Consider the following 9,855-nt stretch of genomic DNA (forward strand, 5'->3'; position numbering starts at 1 on the left):
GTCTGGATGGTGTGCTACCTTCAGCAGTCAGCTCAGTAAATAGAGACAGGTAAAACCTTGTCTCTGCATTCTGTTCATCTGCTTGAGTGATGTTAGCAACTACCTCTCTATCAAAATGTATCATAAAATGGCATAAATTATCTCCATGTCCTCTAATTTGTGTAAATCTTTTGACTTTGGAAGGCCCTCTCTTAATACACTGCCGTTTTTCCAGGTTTATTTCATAACCCCATTTCACCGTTTCCTTTGGTTTCCTTACGTTTGTCTTGGCACACATCCTGGGGAGTAAACCTTCCTTGGCATATTTCTAATGTCAAAAAATACTCTGAGATCAAATTATTATTCCGTGCAATATCAGTATTGAAAAAAGAAAAGACTCAATGTCCACAGCAAGTGATTTTTTTAAAAAATTTATTATTTCTTTTTTTTTCTTTTTGTTTTCAAAAAAGTAATTGCTCCAACATGTTTTTTTCCACCATAATACATTATCTAAAAAATCTTAATATCAAAACTTTCCTCTAGGTCCCAGGAGGATAGCTGAAGGCTTCATATAAGAGAGGCGAAAAAACATACCAAGAAGAAAGTCTTTACATTTTAGTTATAGTCGTTACATTGAAGAAAAACCCATATTGAAAAAACATTCCTTGGTACTACCCCAATCCTGGGGGTAAAAAGGAAAAGGTAAAAATGAACTCAAAGGAACAGCTAAAACTCAAACTGTGGTTCTGGATAGAAGCATCAGTTGGGCCTTCAGTAGACCTCAGTTGCAAGCATTCAGAATTTCAGAATCAGCTTTATTGGCCAGGTTTGACTCTAATCTTTGCTTTCAAAGTACAACACTCAACAATAAAATAAAAAGAATAGCAAACAAACAAAAAAAATCCCTGGATTTGGGATCGATGGCTGCGGGCTGTTGTCTGAGGTCAGATCTGGCATCTGAGGTTGGCTTCCTACAAGGAAAACAAATAGATTGCCTCCTGCTACAAAACAGCCACCCACTACAAGTGTCTGTAACTTTCTTTGACTTTGAAATAACCTCCTTATTTCACAATATTTGAATCTAGCTCTCAACACTTGATCCATCTCCCAGGGATGGTATCTAATTCATAACCGTTTTGTAGCACTCCCTGGACAACCTCTTATCTTTGTCTACGTGTGTACAGTATGTGTGTGTGCCTGTGTGCGTCTGTGCGTGTGTGCGTGTGTGTGTGTGTGTGTGTGTGTGTGTGTGTGTGTGTGTGTGCATGCATGTGTGTGTCTGACAAACTTGTGTGCACTGCCAGTACCTGTGTGCACAGTAGTAACTGTAGAGAAGGATTTTTTGTGTTGTGTTTTGATCAGACATGTCGGTTAATAAATGAGTACCAACAATCATAAGTGCTATTCATTATTCAACATCTCTGTCAGTGATGTGGTGTGTACAATTTTAACTTGTTCAGACAATGTTTTCAATGTTTACAGAATCATTACCGAGTCATTAGATTCATAAATATGACAAATACCTTTTCATCTCATCAGTGGTCTGTGGGTGTCGTCTGCACATAGCAAATCTCTGTCAAAACGTCCAACTCTGGAGTACATGCAGCAAGACAAATGACACACAAAACTGACAATCAATTAATGAGAGAGAGAGAGAGAGAGAGAGAGAGAGAGAGAGAGAGTGAGTGTGTGTGTGTGTGTGTGTGTGTGTGTGTGTGTGTGTGTTCATGTGTGTGAGAGAGAGTGTGAGTATGTGCGTACACGAGAGAAAGACAGGCAGAGAGAGAGAGAGAGAGAGAGAGAGAAAGAAAGAAATAACTTACCCCTTCTGTTTGTGCATATATTTCCATAGATCTGCAGGTTTTCCTCAGACCTGAAAATTGTCATTGCATCTTGTTCAACATTCATCAATTACATTCACAAGTGCAGTAGTTACCATTAATAATGTAAAACAAAGAGTGGAGTAAAAGTATGCTCACAGAAGTAATGTTCTCTAGGTAATCATAAAATACCTCTCAACATGATGTTCAGAAGAGATCCTCAGGTGCTTCTCAGCATCTGATAATAAAGATTTTGCTTTTCATCTTAAAAATATTTCTGTTTTGTTTCACACATTGTACACATGAATCTTTCTCCAAATATATTGCAAAAATATGAAACAATTTCCAGGGCATAGACTTAAAAGTTAAAAGCTAAAAAATGTGGCCTAATAAACAAATTGACATTATTTTAATTCTTCCAGGGCATAATGAGACCTAAAACACTGCGATAGGCTACTGCATACAGTTGGCAATATAAAGAGCTCTTTTCCAAAACGCTATGGGAAAATTGCTCTGTCGCCAGTTTGGAGTTTAACATGGTTTTAAAGTTCAAATCCCAACTCCAACTTCAGTTTAAAACCGAGATAAACACCAAACTAACAGCAGATTTTTGAAAACATTACAGTAATAAGTAATGTTATTTAATTGTGTATTTCAGGTAATATCAATAAAAGTGCAGTTTAGTAAAGATACATCAAATAACAACAACCAAATTACAGTTCCACTGAAATTACTTAGAAAATAAAATAAAAAAAAATACTTATGATAATTCATTAAAGCAACACTAAAGAGTGTTTTTGTACCTTAAAATAATGTTTCCAAAATCATTTCAATGGTTCATCAACTCGTAACAGGGTGAACGGCATTTCTGCATTTGCTTCAAGGCCCTCATATTGGCTATAACCGCACTATGTAAGTTTACCAGATCGGGTTGTGGATCTGTAGTTCGATGGAATGAGACATAAGAAGCTACAAATTTGACTTGCCTCGATGTCGCAATACACATACAGCGCCATCCATAATTATTGGCACCCCTGATTAAGATGTGTTCTTTAGCTTCTAATAAATTCATTTTCTTTCTAAATAATATAGGACCACAATGAAAAAAAAAGAGTAAAATCCAACCTTTGATTCAAGTGCATTTATTCAGAAGGAAAAAAATCCCACATTAAGAAATAATTATTTTACATCAAATCAGAGGTGCCACATGAGCAGCCCTGATGTTAATACTTTGTACAACCCCCTTTTGCCAACAAAACAGCACCTAATCTTCTCCTATAATGTCTCACAAGATTCCTCTTTGCACAATCTCTCTAAATCATCCAGCGACCTGGGTCCTCTCCTATGCACTCTCCTCTTCAGCTCACCCCACAGGTTTTCAATGGGGTTGAAGTCTGGGGACTGAGATGGCCATGGGAGGAGCTTGATTTGGTGTCTGGTGAACCATTTCTGGGTAGATTTGGCCATATGTTTAGGGTCATTATCTTGCTGAAAGACCCAGTGACGACCCATCTTCAGCTTTCGGGCAGAGGCCACCAGATTTTGATTTAAAATGTCCTGGTATTTCAAAGCATTCATGATGCCATGCACCCTAACAAGGTTCCCAGGGCCTTTGGAAGAGAAACAGGCCCACAGCATCACCGATCCTACCCCATAGTTCACAGTGGGTACGAGGTGCTTTTCTGCATACCCATCTTTTTTGTTACGCCAGACCCACTTAGAGTGTTTGTTGCCAAAAAGCTCTATCTTTGTCTCATCTGACCAAAGCACACGGTCCCAGTTGAAGGCCCAGTACCGCTTAACGAACTCCAGAAGTTTGCGCTTATGATTTTGGGTGAGAAAAGTTTTTTTCCGTGCATGCCTCCCAAACAACTTGTTGGCATGTAGATGTGCCTGATGGTTGTTTTGGAGACTTTGTGACCCCTAGATGCAACCATTTGATGCAATTCTGTAACAGTGAGCTTTGGAGATTTTTTTATTTCTCTTACCATCCTCCTCACTGTGCGTGGTGGTAAAATAAAGTTTGCGTCCTCTTCCAGGCTTGTTTACCACTGTTCCAGTTGTTTTAAACTTCTTAACGATTCCTCTGACCATAGATATGGGCAGGTGTGCGAGTGGCTATTTTCTTGAAGCCATTGCCTGACTTGTGAAGGTCGACACACATCTGCCTTACTTGAACGGTGTATTCCTTTGTCTTTCCCATGTTGAAGAGAAATGGCCTCTGTGTCACGTTATATTTATAGCCCAGGGAAACAGGATGTTAAGAATTACTAATTAAATGTTCTACTCTGATCAACTTTGTAAACTACTACAGAAATGACAGAAATACTTTAATTACATTTATATAGGAATTGTTAGGGGTGCCAATAATTGTGGAACAGGTGATCTTATGAAGAATAATCATATCTCAGTCAGGGATTTTTTTTTCCCACCTTAAAATTCACTTGAGTTGAAGGTTACATTTTTCTACAATTTTCAGTGTGAGAGTATGCTTCTACAATAAAATTTTTATTTTAACACATCTTAACCAGGGGTGCCAATAAGTATGGAGGGCGCTGTACTTTCATAAAATGATGCAACATACTCCTCCTTGTCTGTGGACATTGTTATTTGCTGGATAAACACATGTGTGTGGAAAAGTGTTTTGCTTCAAAATGGTGGATATGGCGTTTTGGAAAAGACTTCTTCATACGATTGTCATTATTTACATTTCTTAACAGCTCTGAAATGTTCCTGTTAAATCTCTACACACCTTTTCTTTGTTTTATTCTTGTCACAATGTGGAGCCACAAAGAAATAATCAAAACCAACCCGGTCAATGACAGACCTATATAGGCTTGTGTACATTCTGTAATGTAAAATAGTTTATTAACAAAAATATTTTTGTACATGCGCTATACTGAATTAAATGCACAACACAGGTAGCATTACAGAAGTTTTTGAGGGGAAAAGATGTTTAAATAATTGGTTTACCTGTCATTGTGATGAGAGCAGTTCACTTGTGTGTCAACTTTCTTGGTTTCAGTGCTGTTTCAGTGCAGGACTCTGTGCTAACCAACTTTAACCGCCTTAACCCTGGGTTGTGACTTCTTCAGTTTTAGACAGGAAATGTGGTCAATGGCTTGTTTCTATGTGACCGTTTGTGATGAGGAGAGTGTGGGGTTCACACACTGCAAATATGTGACCTAGGCCTATATAGCTAGCTTGTAGAGCAGGTGCAAAAAAAAGGGGCAAGTACTGCATGGCATGATGCCACACCAGTGTGCTAAAAAGCTGTGATGTATAGTCAAATAGCCTAGTTCTCATCCAGAATTAAACTCTTAGAACTATACAGAGGCACACCCTTAGACTAGATTGTCACGGATTGTCACAATTTGGGAACACACTGTACAAATATCCACTGGGGAAAGGAATTTTTCACTGGCAGAAAATGAAAAAAATCCATAAAGGGAGCATTTCTTCAACATTGTAGCACTGTTTTTACCAGAATGTCACTGCTCCTGTTCACATATTCTCCCAGTGATGATTATTAATCCTCACTGAAATCTTAAAAATACACTATAGGCTATTTAAACAACATTACAGTTTTAGAGTAAATATGTGCCAAATTAATATAGGCCTAGGCTAAATATGATTCTCCTCTCCCAATCACAAGGTGATTATAATTGGCCTACAGTATAGTGTCCTCCAAAAGTAGGCTATTGGAACACATGCTTAAAGTTAGATATAAAATCATCTTTTGGAAATTTATCTTAATGCCTTAAATGAAACAATGAGGAACTATTCAACCTTTAAGGACATACATTTTCTTTGTGAATGAATAATGTATTGTAAATATATAAATGTTTTCCAATACAGGGGGTCATAAGTATTGGAACGACCATGTTAACTTCCCAGATGATTTTTATTTTTATTTGTAAAGGGCAGTTATTTCATGGATCCAGGACACTATATGCACCCTGATAAAGTCCCCTTGGCCTTTGGAATTCAAATAACCCCATGTCAACACTATACCCTTAACATACTAAGAGTTTGGCATGCTTTATGTCAGTTAGCTGTTAGCTAATTAGCTGGTTTCATTCTCATTGAGCTCAAAGCAATTCAGAGCGCAGCATGAAGAAACTGACAATGGCCGGGTTTCCCAAAATCGTTAAGAAGCTCTTAAGTCCTAAGAACTTCTTAGGAGCGTTCTTAGAACATTCTTACAACGCTCCTAAGAAGTTCTTAGCACTTAAGAGCTTCTTAACAATTTTGGGAAACCCGGCCAATGTCCACATGAACAGCTCTAGGCCAGGCCTGGGCAAGTAGCCTACGGCCCGCGGAGATCGAAAATCAACATTGTTGCTTTTATTTTGAAAGCGACTGTTTTTTTTTCACCCATACGTTTGTGCGTGGATGTAGCCTACTACTACACCATCACTGATGTGCTGGAGTTTCGCAGTTGCATCGGCGGCGTAAACCTGTCAAATTGTATTTCCTGTGTCTGTGTCGCGTACCGTCGCTTACCACCGCAACGGTAGCCAGAATGTCAAACTCCTACTGCTGCTTGGTGGCGATAAGAAGAGTTGATTTCATAACGTTATTGACAGGCAGTTTACAATCGGATAACCCCGCCATTGTAACCAAAATATGTCTAAGTTTATTTGCAAAGCTTATGTTTGCGAACTAGGCCTAGCCTATGACGTTACCCACAGGTTGCTTGAAGCTGCCGCCTCAACACAAGGCGAGTGGACCAATCAGTCTTGTGTATTAGGCAGTTTTATTCAATATTGTTTACACACAATTGGTAGCCTGCTTGATGCACAATGGCCATAATATGTAACTCATGTAGCAACCTCCTGAATCAATTCTGCTGAACTAACTAAACTAAGCACACTTAAAAAAGGCTAAGTCATTATGAAGAGAAGAAGTGTTTACAAGTTCATCGCAGTGTTTTACACTGAGCACATCAGTGTTCAACTGGTTCTTATGAATGTATTGACATTACTTTATATTTATATCTAACTATTTGTACTCTGTAGCCTATTGTATTTTATTTCTAAATAATCTTAATCATGCATTCATTTTTCTGTAATATTTGTAAATGCAGTTTTTGACAAAGGGACTAAATCAGGCCTTTGTACGTTTTAATTTGAACACTTTTATTTTATTTATATTTTCTTAGTAACACTTCCATGTCTGTCACTTTTCTTTCTTCCTCCATTGCTCTCTTGCTCTGTTGCTTTTATTCTGCCTCTCTCAACGGTATCTCTTCTCTCTTGCCTTTTCTCTCAATATTTCCTCCTTCTCCGCCTTCTTTCTCATTTTTTCTTCTCTCTTCCTCTTCCTTCGCAGTAAATATGTTTCTACGCAAAAAGTATAGAAATCCTCATACATTTCCCTTCCTATCTGCCACCAGCTCTCATTTCTCAGCCGCTCCTCTTCTTCCAATCTTCTCTTTTCCCTTTCCTCATCTTCAGCTTTTGCCTTCATCGCATTTCTTAATTGTTCTTGCACTCTTGCTTTTCGTTCAGTCTCTCTCTTCTTTCTCTCCTCCTCTCTTGCTCTTTGTTCAATTTCTCTCTTCTTTCTCTCCTCCTCTCTCACCTTTGCCTTCACCCTCCTCTCTCTTTCCTCTTCTATCTCTATTTGTGCTATCCTTTGGACCTCCAGAGATATCTTCTCTTTAATCTCTTTAAGCTTTGTTAGTTCTTCTTGTCTCTTGAGCGCTTCCTTATCCTCCTCCTCCTCCATCCAAGAATCGTCCGAGTCCGTGTACGTGTGGCTTTCTGTGTCCCCCATTTCTCTGTGCATTCGCTCCTGTTCTCTCATTTTCTCTACCATCTTCTTCATTCCTCTTTCTTTCTCCTTTGCTCTATTCTCCATCTCTCTCAGCTTTCTCTTCCGTTCTATTGCTTCTTCAACCATCTCCTTCAACAATCGTTCTTCCTCCTTGGCGCTCTTCTCCATTTCCAGATTAATTACAGTGCATGAAAATGCACTGTACTGTTCTTCCTAGGCTTCTTCTTATTCTTCTTCTTCTAACGCATTTAATGCAGCTTCAACCGTTTAACGTAGAAACTTCATTCAAACTTTGTAACGTAGGTCTTGCTTAGGACACCCGTGCTATTTATTTTTCAACTTTGTAACTTTTATACTTTTTAAACTATAAATTAAAAACTATTAAAATTTCCCCATAGACTTAACATTGTGATTATGACATCATAATAGGGCAATTAGAATCTTCTGCCAGGTGGCCAGGCCAGCTGCAGCAGCTCTCTCTCTCTCTCAGGCTTTAAGCATACGTTCTCTGTGAAGACTACATATACCTGTTAAACTGTTTCCTCTGTCCACAACTGTTTCAAAATAAAAGTCCTCACTGCAATAATACACTATTAAATCATTTAACCATTGAAACTACTAATCTATTTAACTGTTCAACCATTCCTACTGTCAGTTATCATCAACTATGCCTCCAGTCAACTACATGAGACCTCCATGTACCTAGCAACCAACATAGCAACCATTAAAATTAAGCGTTTATGACCGTTTCCATAGCAACCAACATGATTTTACTACAGTAACTTCTTTATTCCTGATAGTGGCAGCCATGGATACCCTATTAACAAATGTTTCAAAATAAAAGTCCTCAGTAGCAAGTTAGCTAGTTAGCATGGTTAGCATTGTTAGCATAGTTAACATTTTTAGCATAACTGCTAAAAATGATTAGCTAAGTTAGCTAATCAACCTGGTTAGCATTGTTAGCATTGTTAGCATAGTTAGCATTTTGAACATTTCTGTTAGAAATCATTAGTTAAGTTAGCTGATCAATCTGGTTAGCAATGTTAACATAGTTAGCATTGTTAGCATAGTTAACATTTTTAGCATAACTGTTAGAAATCATTAGCTAAGTAAACCAATCAACCTGGTTATCATTGTTAACATAGTTAACATTTTAACATACCTTTTAGAAATCATGCGTTAAGTTACAACTGGAATGTTTAAGCTTTAAACTGTCTACCTTCACACATCAACTCTCTTTAAACTATGCAATCACCATCTTTACCCTAGTTACACCTTAGTAGCCATATCTACATCATCTATCTATAATTTTTTTCATTTTCATGCACTGGTAATTCCTTGGAACTGCATTTCTAGTTATCTCCTGCTCTCTCATTTTCTCTACAATCTCCCTCGTCTGTTGTTCTTTCTCCTTCAGTTTCTCTCTCAGAATTTTGTTCTGCTCGCTGGCCTTTTCTTCCATCTCTCTCATTTTTATTTTTACTTCCTTTTTTTTTCTGCATTTCTCTCCTTATCTTCTGCTGCTCTTTCACTCTCTCTTCCAGCATTCTCATCCCTTCTTCCTCTTTCTTCACCTCCATCTGATAGATACTGTAGATTTAAAAACACTGTGTTAATGAGTGAACCCATACATTATAAATCAACCAACATGCCGGACAATTTCAAATATAATCATAACCATCACCTAAACACACAATATATCACCCCCCCACACACACACACACACACACACACATACACAGACACACCAATACTCCACACACATACAGCACACACCAGTTCATCACCCCCCAGCACACACACCAAACTCCCCCATACCCTCACACATTATACCTTGTATAGACTACTTTTCATTCATTCTTTAAAGTTGAGCACAAGAATTGCACTACTCATAATTCCTTTTAAGAGTGCATGCAATTAACAACTGAAATATGAGTATCGTGCTTGTACATAAGCATTCAGCATCAGCTTATTAATGTATAACAAAAGAAGAGAATAAAAAAGAGAAATCAGAGAAAAGTCTCATTATTTTAAGAATTTTGTTTATCATTAAATCTTTTCATATGTAATAAGAACATAATCTGATGTAAACTATTTGAATATGTTCAAAGATACTGACACAACAAAACAGTTGTTACATTACACTCACCTGTAATCACCTGTACTTTTTGACTGATTGCTGTAGAATGAAGCTCTGCTGCTCTTGGCATCCCCTTTTCAATGTTACCATGGTCACCATGACACCCATAGAACTTTATGCATTGTTGGATTATGA

At 37.8% G+C, this 9,855-nt stretch overlaps 1 long non-coding RNA gene across 1 annotated transcript; it reads right to left on the minus strand.

Moving 5' to 3' along the window:
- Positions 1-481: 481 nt before the first annotated feature.
- Positions 482-2,039, minus strand: LOC134097242 (uncharacterized). The gene is made up of 4 exons (XR_009940899.1): positions 1,992-2,039; positions 1,803-1,852; positions 1,503-1,570; positions 482-950 (listed from the first exon to the last, which is right to left on the minus strand). It is a non-coding gene; the product is annotated as an uncharacterized LOC134097242 (long non-coding RNA).
- Positions 2,040-9,855: the final 7,816 nt, after the last annotated feature.

Source organism: Sardina pilchardus, chromosome 12 (assembly GCF_963854185.1).
Source record: "Sardina pilchardus chromosome 12, fSarPil1.1, whole genome shotgun sequence".
In the NCBI taxonomy this organism is placed as follows: Eukaryota; Metazoa; Chordata; class Actinopteri; order Clupeiformes; family Clupeidae; genus Sardina; species Sardina pilchardus.